The 4,813-nt window shown below is 39.8% G+C and overlaps 1 protein-coding gene across 1 annotated transcript in view; it reads right to left on the reverse strand.

Annotated features, from left to right (window-relative positions):
* mfap5 (microfibril associated protein 5) overlaps positions 1 to 605 on the reverse strand; it is a 3,189-nt gene extending 2,584 nt beyond the window's left edge. Inside the window, exon 1 of the mRNA XM_010750346.2 lies at positions 519 to 605. The gene's annotated coding sequence lies outside the window, so the exon portion shown is untranslated. The remainder of the gene's footprint in view (positions 1 to 518) is intronic.
* Between the last annotated feature and the right edge of the window lie 4,208 nt (positions 606 to 4,813).

Here is a 4,813-nt window from a genome sequence, read left to right on the forward strand (position 1 = left end):
GTGTGCCCTATTTGAGCACCCCTCCGCCCCTCCTCTGGTACAGTCGCACATTCTTTTCCAGCTTTCTTTTCATAGAACATATCACTGCTTTCCAACTGTACAATCGTCACTAACCCTTTCGGAGCATCACAGTTTTGCCACAAACTTATGTGTTTTCTGCTCCGGTATTCCCAGAGTCACATATTTGCAATTACTGAATTGAAAAACTCTGATTGTCCTGGTTTAGCTCAGTGCATGCCATTGGTTTGTGAGAGTGATATGTTTTTTTTTGCTGCGTGTACTTCCTGAACTCTGTATGCAGCCAGATATCACATTAATATACAAATAAACTCTGCAGTGAGTCAGTTAATCAGCCAAGCATTCACTCTTTACATTTCATTTTTACATCTAATCAATAGGAAATATCCATCAATATCTTTGGATGTGATATATACTGCGTGTGCAGATGCTCCTCTGTGTATTTCCTACAGTATGTGCTAAAATCAGGTGAAAAAGAAGCATAATTAACTCGTACTCACAACTTTTGCTGTCGTCCACAGCTGCTTTAGTTTTATGAATCTTTTGTCTTCTCCTCTTTTCCCCTCCTTCCCTCTCCTCTCTCCTCCTCTGCCTCCTCCTCCCCCTGTCCTCCTAACCATCATGGTTTTCTTGCCTTTCACTTTTTTTTTTTCCTGTCTCAATCTGGTAAAAAAATTAGTATGCAGATATAATCTGATCTCTTTCATGTGAAGGTTGTTTTTTTTTTTTGTCCTTTGGTTCTCAGGCACATTTTTATTGGTCACCTTGTGCAGATATTTTAATAGACATATACAGATTCAATATCATAGCACGAGGCATGCATAGCGTCTGATCACCAGACAAAACAATAACAAAAAAACTGACTGTCATCATCCACAAAAAGTAGGGCACTCTTGTTCAGTAAATAGACACACAGGAGACAGTGGACTTCCTTTACCTTAATAAGCCTTTGTTAAAAAAGTATTTGCAAACATATGTAAAGATGTCACTCCCTATATTTGTTTAAAATAAGATCAGAGGTGTAGGGTGGTGCTTATTTGTGTAAGGTTGAATATATTTGCTACTCTAGTTGTAAGAGCATTTAGATTCTTCTGAGCCTCAGCAAACTCTCTTTTTCCTGGAATCTGCTCAGAGTTGTTGTCTTATTAATGGAAAAAAAATTAAACAATGAAGCAATTGTAAGACACACAATTGAACACAGGCATCCAACCATAGTTGGGCCTCAAATATGACTTTTGTGTTACTTAATATACCCAGCAGGTGGAGCAGTGCACACAGAAGAAGGTCTTTGGCCTCTGCACACAATCCTATACAGGGGAGTTAAGGAGTGAGTTTAGGCCCATGTCTCTGCAGTAATAATCAGTGACCCATATTTTATATTAATGTTTTAAACATATGTTTTCTCTTCCCCCAAGTCATGTGTTGCTCATCCTGAAAGATGGATGATTTTAAATCTCAATGGCAAACACGGTTTGTTCGTTTAAATTTGTGGTGAAATGATTTGATGATCATTTGATTATTATCATTTATGACGTATTTGGGTTTTGGACAAAAAGAAATATTTTAAGAGGTCACCTTGGGCTCTAGGAAATTGTTATGTGATTTATCTATTCTATAAATCAACTGATTGAAAAAGTAGCAACTATAGTTAACTAACTATAGTTTAACTTATAATTTCATTTACTGCCACAGGAGTAAACCTTGCTCAGTTTGTTATGATTTTGTATCTTTGGGGGAAATTATGAAAACATCAGTAAAACAAGCTGAAACATATTTGAGGAGAACATGTCTGCCTTTCTTTTTTATCATCTTTAGTTATTCCTTATTTATTCTTGTGTGTTTTTGTACATTAACAGGTGATGTTCAACAACATATTTGTAAATTAAGCATAACTTAAGAATATAATATAAGAATACATATTGTTACAAACATATCACTATGTGGAAAGTTGGTGATCCATGATAAGCCAAAGATACTTACACTCTGTCACCAGGTTAGTCTGCTTTCCTTTCTTGTCTTTACGATTATTTCTAAGAACTGTGAATATATTTGGCTCAGTTACTTGCAGAATGACAACTGATATCATGCACAATTTATTGAGAATCTTCAACCATTTGAATATGAGGGATTTTTGTAGAAAGTTGCATGTACAGATAATTAGATATATGTCATCTGTAACATACAATTCCTTAATTATCAGTGTATATACTGAAATATCCCAAGTGGTAATCTTGCAAAGATGTAAGGACCTATCAAGGCCATAGTTCCTGACCCTTTGTTTCAGAGGCTCTTTGTGTTGAAAAGATGGGACCATTACAGCTGCATTGGGAGGGAAACTTGACTCTGCATTGGCCTCCGTGGACTTGACTAATATAAATATTACTCCACATACCTTTGAAGTCACACACGACAAAACTCTCACTGGCTCTCACCTTATGGTCGGGCCTAGTCAATTCAAGAGGGAGGTATTCATCATCCCCTTGACATATCGGGGCTACATGGACTCCAGGGTGACTGCCTGTGGGGTGGCTCTAACAAGGTCGACTGGGCAAGCCCGATGACAGCTTGACAGATGGAGCCAGTGTAAGCAAAAGAGAGGAGGAGAGGAGCCAAGAAGAACGATCAATCCTTTGAACACATCAACCTGCCACTTTGCTTACCCTGCTCCTCCATGACGGGGAAAGTATAGCTGAGATGAAGAAAGAGAGGAGAAGCAAGCGTGGAGTGAAAGAGTCAGGTGGGGAGGAAGCAAGAAAGTAAGGCAGAATAGTAAAGGCAAACATGCCAGATAGTTAACAGATGATAATATCACGACTTGTTTATTAGTTGGATGGCACGAGGCACGCCAGCTCTGCAATACATACTCTCTCACTGACCTCCTTTTCACCTTAACACACTCCTCCCTCGCTCCACTTCTCTACTGTCTCTGCATTTCAACCACATTTACACATACTGCTGTGTTTGCTGTCTAAGAAACACACACATTTTTGTCTTTCTGCACATTTGGGGACCCTTGTTCACAACATGCCTTCTCTGGCCCCTGACTCTAATGTCCTTAATGTAACCCTTACCTTTTTTTTAAAGGTTTATTTTCTCATGATTCTTGCCTTTATTTGATATGAATAGCTGAAGAGGAACAGGAAAGGGGGGAGAGAGAGGGGATGGCATGCATAAAAGGGCTGAAATCAAACCGCTGTGGTTAGGACTCAGCCTTATTACATGGTGTGTATGTGCCCTCAACCTCAACCTAACCTGATCCATAAAAACAAGTCTGAACCTTAATAGTACAGTTCCTTGAAGTAGTAAAGACTGGCCTCTTAATGCAGAATGTCCTCACTACGATGGTTTAAGTCACAAAGAGATCAGTCAACAAAGAGATAGTAATACAAGCACACACACACAAACACAGCAAATTAACTCTCTCATTTACACATTACAATTCTCAGTTAATGCTCACTCATGACATACTACAAACTAGATAATCAGCACAAAATCTGCAAACGTGTTCTTCTGGTGCCTCTATATCACCAGGATTGAGAGAATCCTGGCCAAGCAATTAAAGTCACTGAACCTTCAAAAGCAGCCAGGTGACCGAGAAGGTTGGGGGTGTAGGGGGAAATAAGGCCACGATGGCCCAAGAGTTTTGCTTCACTGTGGGGATACATTTCAGACATTTGGCCTCATGAACTCTTTATCTGCTACACTCTGGTCATCAATCTGGCTCTCATATCGGTGTCTGCTTTTGCATTTATCATCCTGATGACATGGCATCTTTTATCAAATATCTGTCCAAATATCTGTTACATCGAACATCATTTTCCAGCTGGTTGTCTCCTTCATCCATGCACCCCCTGAACATTTTTAGTAAAGAACATGAAACTCTCTTCTAAAGACAGGAAGAAAGGAACTTAGTGAGATGTGAAATGCAAATTGTAACAATGCTTTATAGGAAGTAAATTGTGACACCATGCAAATGTTCATAAACTTTAAAATGTTGTGCTATTCTGAAATTCTGAAATCCGTATCTTGTTGACATAACAAATCTATTTCTGATATAATTGGGATTGGTGTGTCTTCTCAAAGATCTGCCGTGACTTGGTACGAACAGTAAAATAAGATCTTGCTGGTTCTTTATTAAGAACCAGCAGTCTTCTTGTATAGTTGTCCTTGTTTCTCCTGTTTTCATCATCCCTGCTATCTGTCCTCATGGACCTCAAACAGATTTGCACCTCGATTAGCATCTTTGTGTTGGCACACAATTGTCTCCGTGGTGTGCAACATGTGTTTCCATTTGTCAGGCTGTGGTCCTCCATTAGCTCCACACCCAAGTGTCACATGAGCCTTGTTCCTCTGTTTCCCAGAAAACAACGCATCCCAAACAGTCGTTACTAAAGGAGATATCAAGTGTTTTAATGTAAACATACTATATTATGGGAACAGTTGTTCATGTTACCAGTGCCCTGTGAAGTAAAAGGATCAGGGAGGGAGTGACTGAAAGGGAGACAGCCGGCAAAGTTGCATTTAGTAGATCTGACCACAGAAGCAAAGATGAAAGGAAAATGGACAGCCCAAGTGGTATGAGAGGAGAAATACAAGGGGAAAGTAATCAGCAGGACGGTTGGAGATAAAACGAGAGCAGAGATGAGGGAGTTAACAGGCAAGATGGGTCACAGTGTTCCATCAGATTGTGCTTGTGCAGGCCTACAGGCGCCAAGGCAGCCTGACTTTTGCATTTTGGGAGGCTGTGGAGTGCAGATAGTCAGAGGGAGGTGATGATGTGCACGGTGTGTAAATA

The sequence above is a fragment of the Larimichthys crocea genome, chromosome XIII (genome assembly GCF_000972845.2).
Source record: "Larimichthys crocea isolate SSNF chromosome XIII, L_crocea_2.0, whole genome shotgun sequence".
Classification (NCBI taxonomy): domain Eukaryota; kingdom Metazoa; phylum Chordata; class Actinopteri; family Sciaenidae; genus Larimichthys; species Larimichthys crocea.